Source organism: Anopheles marshallii, chromosome 2 (genome assembly GCF_943734725.1).
Source record: "Anopheles marshallii chromosome 2, idAnoMarsDA_429_01, whole genome shotgun sequence".
In the NCBI taxonomy this organism is placed as follows: domain Eukaryota; kingdom Metazoa; phylum Arthropoda; class Insecta; order Diptera; family Culicidae; genus Anopheles; species Anopheles marshallii.
The window spans coordinates 31,464,730-31,476,892 of NC_071326.1; positions in this window are offsets into that span (position 1 = coordinate 31,464,730).

Sequence of the window (12,163 nt, forward strand, 5' to 3'; positions counted from 1 at the left end):
GGGCTCCTTCGTTCAATTTCTACCCCGTTTCTGCACTGGCTTCCATTTCCTGCGGTTCTACTAGTATGCCTCTCTATAATTTATGCACTTTCCAACCCAGTGCAAGATTGATCGCAACAGATTTCATAACGCTATGACGACGCCACTCCGCTCTCCTACACGGGTAGGCGCACTCCGTCGGGGGCTCCCGGAAGGCGGCCCGAGACACTGTTGAAGGGGGGGGCGCCGCTTTGGTGGTGCTCCTCACCACTGGTCCAGGCAGGCGGGAATTGAAAGTGAATACCGCAAATACGGAACACAACGGCACATGCTTGCCCAACCACCGAGTGTCGCCCGGCAGCTATAATGAGAAATCGATCGTTGTATCTAGCCGCCCACGATTGCTTTTGTCAGGTTCAATCTAATCTTCCGACACACAGACAGCCAGGGATCTAAAACGGTACAAAAAAATCGAACGATCTTAAACGCAAGGGGGGTGGGGGGGGGGGGGGGGGGGGGAATGGATACGTGGCCGGTGACGATGATGCTGTGGTTTTGTGCTGCGCGCAAAGGAGAAAGGCACACACGCTGCAAGACAAATAGAGAAACCCTTCAAGAAACACTCCTTGCCGGTGAACCGATCAGATCCGATCGGTTTGCCCTGTGACGAACGAGAGCCGGCGAAAGGAGTGGCGCTGCAGGAAAAATGGGATCGTTCGCCAATCCCCAATATGTTGATGAATCTTGCAATTGCTTGCAGCCCGCTGTATAGTTGTGATGCACAAAACCAAAAAAAAGAAGTCTAGCAGACTTCAGAACTTCCACGACGAGTGGTTTCCACCAAAACCCCTTCCGTGGTGGCACACACACACACACACACACATCGGCAAAATCGAGCGCAGATACCATCGTCCATAAATTATGCTCACGAAAGACGCAACAGGCGAATAATTGCTGGTAATGGATCGAAGATTCCCTCATTTGGCAAAAGGTTGCGTTTTCGGTTAGACGGCAACAGCAATGGCTTCCAGCAAACCGTCTCGCTACGCTCTGCGGGCCCGAACGAGACCGGTCTTTTGCTGCACCGAACCGCGCATCCAGCCAGATTTCTTCCGCAAAACACCCACTGGATGCACCGCAAAACGGGGATGCACAACACGGCGTGGAGAACGTGAAGCTGCTGGGCCCCGTAGCGTTCTGACGGATATTGAAGATAGTGAAGTGGAGGCGAACCCGCATAGACCATCATGCCGCACCAGGCCAGTTCTCATCCCAGAGGCCAAACAAAAAAAAAGGCAAGCAGAGATCGATCGCAAGAGCACGAGAAGGTTTGCCCTTCGTGCGCTTCATCTATACATTATCTCCCGGTCGATAACAACACACACACACACACACACACAAATTGGGGAAACGAAACAACACTAATCGAGGATCGATCGATGGTGATAGCTTTTTCGGCTTTCTTTTCGATCAGCTGAAAGCAACAGGACGCTTGTGCAACACAGCAAAAGTAGGGAAGAGAAAAAAAAACGCGGAGTATCGAATCAATTTTCGGGTTGGAGGACCGATTTCTTCATGGGTACTAATTTATATCGTCGAAGCTAACGGGCCACCACGAACCAAAAAAAATGGACTGAATGGAGGGGGTGATGGGGGGCAGGGGGGTTGAATTTTCGAAACGGGATAGCATAATGTCGCACACCGCACCGAAGCTTAACGTTTCAGAATTGCGGGTGGTTCCATTAAAATTTTACTACCCCACATGAATATTCGATTGGAAAACCGAACCGCTTGAAGATGGCCAGCGGACTCTTGCAGCGGTGCATCATCATTGGCCCAGCAGGAAGCACTCTAAACCCGCAATGCAACTGATCGATTATTTTATTCCAATATTCTTTATCAGTTTTGACGGCATCAATGTATTTTAACGTTCCTACTTATAGGAGATCAGTTCATAGATATGAATGTTGGTTGACCGATTAAAGCGACCAATTCAATTATAATTCCATACCTCAAGGGAGAAAGTGTGTGATAGATAACACACAAAACGAAATTTTATTGCCGAATACATTTTTACTGTTGCTTTAATATCTACACATTACGGGATTTATGCACTGCAAGTTATAATTTCAATGCGTTAAGTCACGTAACTGGGGGTTATTTCCACCATTAATGTTCATCCATAACAAAAGACTTTCCACAATGTTGATAAAAATGAGCAAACAAACGTAATTTCGGTGCTCGAATGTGAATGTCTTATAATCACCGGGTGATTCAGGGTGTATTTAACCGATCCCTTCAAAACCCCCAAACAATACCTCAATGATCAATAAACGGCAATCAACGGAATCCATACGGTGGAACGGCGATGCGCAAAAGGCCGTGTTAATCAATCAATCACGATCGTACCGCGCCGTACGTTGCGCTTCGTGCGACAATAAAATCGCAACAGTTGCGAACAAGCGCTCATAATTTTGGCAAATATGCACGATCAACGATCGACCGTACCGGAGTTCCGATTAATCCCGAAACATTTGATTCTCTGCAATCGAGCGTATCGAGCATCTGAAGGTCAACAATAAACGGAAATCTTCAGCCATTGACATTTTCCAGCTCATAAAACAATCCTCTCGCAGGATGATGTGTTGCGCGGCAACTGCCGGTATCCGCAGTTCCGCTCCATTAAAGTGACCTGAAGCACACACCAGATCGTACAAATGCCCATCGACATGCAAAGTAAGGGGGGACCAATCCCACTCAAATGGGAGGTTGGCTCCCTTGGGATAACTGAGGCATACAGAAGTGTAGCAACACAAAAAAAAATGTCTCAGCGATTAATGTATAAAGCGATTTTTCAAGCTCCAGAGTTTTTTTCTTTGCTTTTAACATGGGGAACCTTTTTGTACACTGTCGCCTCAAGAGATGCCAGACACATTTTAGCACCAACGGTGCACGTTTTGCGCATATGTTAAACCATTGCCCGACCCGTCCCACCGTTGCGTTGCGGTCGGGGTGCATGAAGGGCAAACGATTATTGCAATGCCACGATTCATAAATTTGGCCGTTCGCTTCCAGTGGGTCGCGTACGACGCTCACTACGGCTTCCCGGTTGTTTTGTTTATCGCCGGCAAACAGCTAACTACCGGAGGTCCGTGGGTTTGTTGGACTCCACGCGTTCGTCTGCGTGCACACCAGCACACGTTTCGGCTGCGCAAAGGCAAAGGTGTAAACAAGCAAACAAAAATCAATTGTACTACGCTAGAGTCCTGCGCCTGCGCGATCAAATGGAGAGCCCAACCATACGGCCCATACCAACACCCATCCTAACTTGACTGTTTCCTATTGCTACAAAAAGGGCTATAATCAAGCCTCTCTAAGCCTCTCCGTGGGCTCCTCACGCCGTTGCGTGCCATTCTGTTTACATCGTTTGTTTATTCCTTTTGGTTCTTTGCTTTAAGAAATTGAATCTTTGTACGGCGGCATGTGTCGGCAGCTGTCGCACAGAGGATGCGTATTGTGCCGGGTGGTTCTAAAACACTACAAATAAGTCACACAGAACACTCTCCCTTGTGGTACTACCCAACACCACTTCATTTGAATAGCTCAAATTGAACATTGTTGGAAAACATTTGTTTACAACCTGTCACCCCATCGATTTTTATCATATCCTTCTTACCCCCGGTAAACCTATGCCGGTTGACCTCCTATTTTTGGTGTAAAAAATGTCGGCCTGTTTGAGGTGCGAACAATTCAAAGAAAGGAACAGCAGACGGATTGACGATGTTTATCGACAAGAAATAATATATTTCATCACACGCAATCGATAGTAATTAGTTCAGTCGTCGCCATCGACTCTCAACACTAATGTTTGGAGACAACTATTCACCAGAAGACGATGTGGTAGAATTAATAGACTTTATGTAAGTAAGAACTCTATGAAATATTAACATGTTACAATAAACAGAAGTTATAACATTTTATTCAAATACCGTACCTTTCATCGATAAATCGTACCAGAAGTTGATTGTTATTTAAATGAAATGTTCTCCCTACAATTTGAACATTGAAGTTCATCAAAAGACCTGCCAGTTCTCGCCTTTCATAGAACTGGAGGTCCATGGAATCGAAACAGCTGATGCACACCCCGGCACCATCCATTAAGGTAATTATTCACCCAACACGTCATGATCATTATCGTAACTATTTATTGAGGTCAGACGAATGACAGGCATTCGTTCGAACACAAACAAACAAAAAAACCGAGTCCGAGAAAATCTTCTCCCCGACATAACTAACGAATTGCTGGCAAACATCCCAAAAAAGGACCGACTTCTTCAACGCGAGAGAACTGACGTCTCAATTAATCCCTTGCATCACACACACACACCATATCGCCCGTCGACATCGGGTCTCGTTTTGCAATGCAGAATTTCATGACGATGACATTCCAGCTATTTCATGCAGCGCAGAGCTCGGGTGTAGGGCGAGAAACCACACATTGCCTACCAGTCCCATCAATACCAGGCCAGGGCATGCAGTTTGACTTTATTTATGTTTTTTTTTATTTTTTACATCTCACTCTTAACCTAACTTTGCGACATGAGTTCAGAAATGGTGCTCCGGGCAGGAGAAATTGAGCACAATCATACATTATCATTATCACAAATATCATTTCACCAAATATGTCTACAGTTGTCTTACTGTGTGAATACCCATATATGGGTATTCCCACCGACCCAGCAAATATTATGCAAAACGTGTCCACATTCAACCACCGCGCTGGACGAGATTGTACCTCACGAAAAGGCTCTCCTCCATTGGCCTTCTCCCAGAGCTGCCGGAACGGCTACTGGCATAGAACTAGTTTAAGACACTTTTACCTTCACTTCTACCTTTATGCTAGGTGTATCGTGGACCTCAACTCAAAGCTCTGTAGGTTCCGCGTGTAGAATTTATTGAAGGTCTGCTGTTGTTGGGAAACCGTTAGGACACTTGGTACAAGAACTGGTTGGAACCCAGAAATTCGCACCAGGGGGTAAACCATGGGTGGATTTTCCCACACCACCATCGCTAAACGAAGCATGTGGACGAATTCCACCTTTAGAGCACACATTCTGAGCGGCTCAGAGCTGCTGAGAAGTTGCTCAGTAAACCTGGTTTCGTACTTGGGTCGAAAGTTCATCTAAATCATGTTAATGCATCACATAACAACGCAAAACAAAAACATTCCAAACCCTGGTATTATCTAAGAAAGATTTGAATATACGGAAAAAACCGGACTTGGACGAGATTTCTCTTCCTTGGGAAAAGAAAATATCCACCTTAAAGGTGGACCCCGAAGGTTAAATCCGACAAGATACACGTACACAGCGAAATAGTGCGGAATGTTTGAACCATTTTCGCGACCCACATATAATTACGTCCACATTACCGAAACCACAGGCGGACACGCATTCGTCAGTCAAACTTGACATTCTCCGTCCAAAGCACCTTGCACCCAAGTTCACGATCGAACTCTGCACGCCGCTCTTCCACGAATTCCCCACCAAACTTCTGCCCAATTGCGATAATGTACAGTTACGAAAGTGTCAGGCAGTGGCCGTGGGTTCAGGTTTCAGCCAAGTTCGAGCAAAACCTGGGATGGCGAAGGTCTACAGAAGTGCTTGAAATCATTTCCGACCTCGACGCTCGGGGCGAAAAACAAAAATTGTCAGCACTAAGGAAGGGCTCGACCACCGAGTTACCTTCGGTATGCAATTTTGGTGCATTTTCACCTCACGACCGAAAGGCGGACACATAAAAGTGTCCCAAAAGTGACCTCAATTTGTGGCCAGCTATTTGTCTGATTTTGCTGCGTTCCACCACAAAAAAGGGAGGTTTTGATGAAATCAATTTATCAATCCGACTGCAAAATTGACAGCCTTTTCTTCGTGGGGCGAAACCATTCAACGGGACCGTATAATTTCTGTTTTATTCGTTTCGCACAGTTAAAAATGGCGAAATTTTACCAACAAAAACCACACCAGCACGGGTTCGATATTCGTGTACCGGTCAACACCGTTTATGCGCTATTTATCGAAACGCTACGTACGTTTGCTGTGTGGTTTTGGGTGGGAATCCAAAGTCCTGCATTTATGCTAAAACTAAATATTGTTGTATGTTATAATTCATCACAAGAAAAAGTCACGATTCTTCAGCAAAAACAAAACAACAACAACGCAGTGTATTACACAGTACAATCAACGTACGTAGGAATAACAATTGTGTTCCGTAAAATGCGGTTGCATTTGCAGACCCTGCGGCATTTTCGTCTTTCATTCGGGCGTGATCATCTCGAGCTTGCCGGCGAGCAGCTCGATACAGATCGTCTCTTTGTTGCTTTAAACGGTGATGCTGTATGGCCGGCAGTGGCATGCAAACAAAATACGTTGTACGGGCGAGATACGGTGAAAACAAGCTGGAATGCCGGTGCACACCACTACGGCCGCGCGCATTATTTGGCTGGAAATGGATAAACAAAAAAGTGCAACACCGAGAAGATCAACATGCACCACAGAAACTGGTTTTTTCGAGTGCCCTTTTCTCGGGCCTTGGGGGGATTTTTCGTTGGCATTTTTTGGGGGCCAATTTCCGTCTTCGTGTTTAAACAGCTGATAATGAAGTTTTCTTTTCACGCGCTACATATTCGATGACCTGTTTGGACTTGAAATTTGGGTTGGGAATAGCAGAACTTCCGGCACGCACTAGATAAATGACAAGAAAACTGTTTCATACAAGATCTTCTCGAAGAAGCTAATATAAGATAATTGTTAAAGCCTTTTCTACTCTTTTCACTGTAAAAGCTGTCCTATTATAATTATTCTTTACAATTCAACTACCATCTTCCTTCGGGCAATGCGTTTGCAACACTCCAATTTGCAACACTGCAATATTTCCGCTTACGAAATCAATCAGCTTTAATCGTTTCCGTTCGCGTCACAAAACAACTGCACACGCGTCACACGTCGTGGTTTTGTCGCACGAATCGAAAACCCCAAATCTACGAATCCACTTTTCCTTTCACTCAACGCAGCTCAACCCGCAATCGATACTGCAGTGTGACCGGTAGGAAACGAATCAAATAACATTCAACTCATGAACCATGAAGCACGCGCGAAGCAACGGCACGAATACAAGAATATGAGCACACTGAACAAAAAATGCATCAGACGCGAAAAATGAAACAAAAAAAAACTGCACAAATCACACATCCTGCGCAAGGAAAGAAGTACAAACGAATGGGTTCCAAGGAGCGGGACCGATGTACGTACAAATTGACCGGGTGAAACACCCGGGCATGATAAATTACCCTCCGAAAAGCCATACGATCGGTGGAACGAAGCCAAATGGCCAAACGGTGGACGCACAATGATTGGAAAATAAAATAACTAAATAGAAATGCCTTCGCTTAACACTCGTCCGCTCGTACGTGATCGGAAATTTGAATGGTTTTGTTTAGGAAAAAAAAACAACAACAAAAAACGACACCACCAACACGCCAAATATGCCGGTAACGATACAAACTTTTAACCAAAAATTAAGAACACCTCTACTGTGCGCAAAGCTTGTCGACGTGACGACGAGTACATGCGTTGTTTTATGCCAACGTACGCTGTGGGAAGCGTTTTCAATTACCCTCACGTACGGGTGTCTGCACGATAGGTATATCTGACGGCGGTGCAATTTCAGTTTCATGCTTTTGTTAACACTTTTCCCAATTTATCACTGATTTCGAAGGTCCCAGACGAAAGTGTTTGATAATAGCAGCTGACCTGCTCGAATATAGACCATGGCCGTCAATGGATAATGTCGAGACGTAAGACTTCGACCAAACATGCTTCATTGTTGCCGACGCTAACAACATCATATAACATTCAGGGTGATATTTATTCTTCTTGAATGTTTTTAAAGAACTAAATTCTTGCTGGCGCAGAGAGGGCAGAAAAGCTCTCTAAAATTACCCACCAAAACTGTAACGATTACAATCGCACACTCAACCGGTCGGACGAGGTTTGAAGAGCGAAGGTTAACCGTAATCCACCTACGGACACTAATCTTCCTCCAAGCAGTTTCACAGCAACAGCGTGTAATTCTTAATGAACTGCCACGCTATCACTACTGCAAAGACAACTTCCACCGTAGCATTGGACACCGTCCTCCACACGAACGATGCGATTTGTGAAACGTGCCTACTCGTCTCGTCTGCCTGTATAATGTACACCGGGTTTGAGCATATCATTCAGACGTGGGAAGATCTGAAATCAGGCAAGCGTTTCAACGGCAAACCGAGGATCAACTTACGAGCGAACGGTCCGAAGCACTAGTAAGCGCATGAAACGATGACAAGTGTCCGGCACCGGGATGGTGTTGATGGTAATATGAGCAATGCGGTTCTGGTTGCGGTTTGCTATTTCTTACGGTGTGACAACAAGAAATCCATGGCCATTACCCATGAACGATAACCATTGCTGCACCATGATCATCATCAGCATTATTGTAATCAACGAATTGTATTCACTGCAGGATGTGGTGTTGTGTCTGCCCCGTCTGCCTTCTTATCATACACACGAAAGGAGGCAGCCTTCTATGCATTTTCCCGTCGTCCGCATGTCACTGACGCCGTTGCCAAGTTGACAGTTACACGTTGCCATTGATGGTTACGCACGGTGTGTTCCCGGGTCTGCCCGGTGGAAGATCAAGGATCGAGGTCCTCAACAACGCATGCACACACTGCGACTACCCAACGACCGGGACCTGCTTTCGTATGCAATGCGGGTCTCGGGTACTGGCAATAAAGCTGAACCACCAGGAAAGAACTCCAGTAGCTTCGCTAATGCAGATGAGGATGTTGAACCTGGTTGCAACATTTTTAACGTACGCGAATCGTTCCGTTCCGCATTTTGCTTCGACTTCGTTTTCATACCAAACATTCCACCGCTAAACACAAAACATGTAGAACGCGACGTCTGAAGAAGCGAACGAACACACATTATAATGGCAAATTATCACAGACATTTTATGGGGTCGGCCACGGAGGTCTTTAAAAAATATAGTTCGCATAAGAATTTCAGCGAAAAGCCACACAAAAAAACAGGCGCTACGACAACATAACTGAGTGCGGGACAACGGACCAAAAACAAAAAGGCCGACTGGTCGGCTTGGTAAACTTTCCAAGCAGGCGGCATCTCATTTGCATATTATCCTCTTTTTTTTTTGTTTGGTTGTTTTGTTTTTGTTTTTGTTGAGCAAAAATACTGTTTCGGAACGCGCAGTTCCTGCTTTCTTTCCGTGATACGAAGCGTTAGTTCTTCGGGGTCCGCTCGATAAAAGGAAAAGAGTTGGGCGGTGTAAGAATTTAACGATTGTTATTCTGCATCAAATAACAATTTAATCAACTTCACAAACCGGTAACAAACAGTATCGCTTTCGTTCATTATTTTAAGAGTCGTTTTATATGCTCGAACCGTTCCGGTAAACGATATTTTTTACACACCTTTTTATGGCTTCATCTTAAGAGATAGCGAGTAGATCAACAAAATGTTCGTTTAATATCTCTGAGAGGATCTTTCTTTACAAAAGTATCATTAAAATTTACTCGCAAAAGTGTAACTTATGCTACTAACTTAAGCTTAAAACACACGTTTAGCTGCCAATACCACCAATAAAGACATAAACCACCTTATTGACATTAAAAAAAATACCAGAACCTTCACTGCAAGGTTACCCCGTACGACGATGCAACCTCAAAAACTTGCTGGCGAACCGGCGCCAACGTTTATGTGCATGGCCAGCAATCACCAAATGTTGCACCCGAAAAAGGGAATCTGTAAAAATACAGGTTAAATTGACCGCATCTCCATATAAAGCCGCATTTCGGTTTACCGGTCGGCAAAAGATACATATTTTGCAACGATCGTGCCGAGAGCTGTGGGCACAGCACGGAAAATGTCAACCGATCTTCGGGCGTGCCGGCGAATTGATTCAACCAACTACGTGCAATTAGCAGCATCATTCCACGAAACCTGAACCTACGGAAACAGTGTTATAATGAAGTTGTTCCAGTGCGACGCGCGGAACGCTTTGGTGTGGGATTATTAGTTTAAACATCTTATGCGTAAATTGTACATCGCTTTGCATCCACGATGAGCTTTGCTGTCATAAAACCGCGAAAACGTGATTTCGCCTTTCATTCGCCTGGTTCTTGCTGTGAATGTTGGCCCGATTCGTTGATGCGGATTATCCAACTGTTACGATTAGTAGTTACAATAACTGGGACCTTATTGACGGGCGTATTTTACACATTTTGTTGTTTGTGTTTCGGTGAAATATTACATACCTAAAATGAGAACAAGAAAAATTATATATTAGACTTTTGTACAATGCGAGGCTTAGTTCAGCAACGTACGTAATAGCAGTTTAATAGTTTCTCCTTCACCCATAATCCTATCGCGCGTCGTGTAGAGTAGCGCGAGGCAACTTACACTAATTCCTAACAGGAAGTGCACCCTTCGTACACAGTGTCAACCACTGTACCAAGGCATGTTTATCGTAATTACCAATCCACTTTTGATTCACCTTCCGGGACAGAGATCTTCCCTTAGGCTGCCCTCGCAGGTAACGCTGCAAACGTTAAACAGTGTCGGTGGATTCCCTGCTCAACCATAGATAATAATTGCACCGGCACCGGAGATAGCTTCACTGAGATGTGTCACCGTCCACATACAGATTGCGGGCGTACACAGCTGTCAGCTGTTTTCCATTAGGCACACTCGTGGCGTGTGTGTGTACTTTGATGATTACAAACGCCCAGTGCTACAATCAGCAATGCGTATTGCAACAGTCGCGGCCGGATCAGTGCCGGATGCAATTTTGGTTGACACATAATGATAAAAATATAGTAGAATAGGTAGAATTTTTCCCCACTCTTGCCTTATATGTGGACTGCGTTATCAAATCAGTGTGATCGACAGGAATATTATTCATCGCTGATTACGTGTGCTGCGCGGTACACTCCCGTGAATCTTCCCTACGTTTAATCCCTTATCTAACAGCACGAAGCAGAGTGAACGAGTCGTTGCCCACTGGGCGAGAGTCTTTGATGACCAAAACAGACATCTGGTGCCGCGAGTCATCGGGAGAGGGTCAACCGACCAACACGATAATTGACGGGATTCCCTCTTCATTGGTTCGTACATGGGATAGGAAGACTTGTGGGCAACTGCTCACAAATGCCCCCGCCGTATGGACGCTAACCGGCAATTGCTGCGTGTGCATCGAGTAAGGGCTCGATTTGTGCCGTTTCCAATCGATCAAGTGAGGGTGGCTGTTCGGACGAAATTTCATCGGGGCAATTGTTGGGCGTATCAAACGTCGGGTACACATAGCCAATGTACAGCGACAAGCCAGAACCCATGGAGTCCATTAAAGGTGGCACGTACTAACCTTAATTAAGCGTCATAATGTACCGTCGTGCACCAGTTTTTCCAACAAGCAGTCCACCATTAATCTCTGAAGGATGAAACAATGTTGCCTAGAGCGGATTTTTACCCTGCCTGCCTCTTTCTAAGGTACCGCACCTTGATTCTCGCGCAGCCAATTAAATTCAATTGAGACAATAAATTGAATGGATGGGCGCATCAATTATTCTACGCTTTCTTCCGCGTGGAGCAAATCACCAGCCGTGGTGAGTAAAATATTTAAATTATGCTGTGCAACTCGAAAACCTACGTGATGTCCAACCTCACCTAGGGCACTAAAAGGTGCCTAAGGCGCCACAGGAAAAAAAAACACTTTCGAGTTCGGACAACACCATTGCACTATAATAATGAGAGGAATTACACGTGAATAACATTAGCGACCATTAAATACTCCCGTGTTGGGTGGTGAATGTTTTTTTTTTTTTGTGCCTAAAACATCCCTTCAATGAAGCATAATTTTACTTTCCCCCTTTTCGGATACGGTGCACCTATATGCTGCCCCAATAGACACTCACATCTGTGCTATCGAATGTGGACAAAAGAACACCTCAGTGGACCGCTACCTGCATCGAGCACACGTGTCGCTAGTCCAAAAAAAAGGGGTTCTTTAACCATGGCCATCCACCATCGGCCATTGACTCGGCGCGTCTGTGAAAGACGCCGGTTTA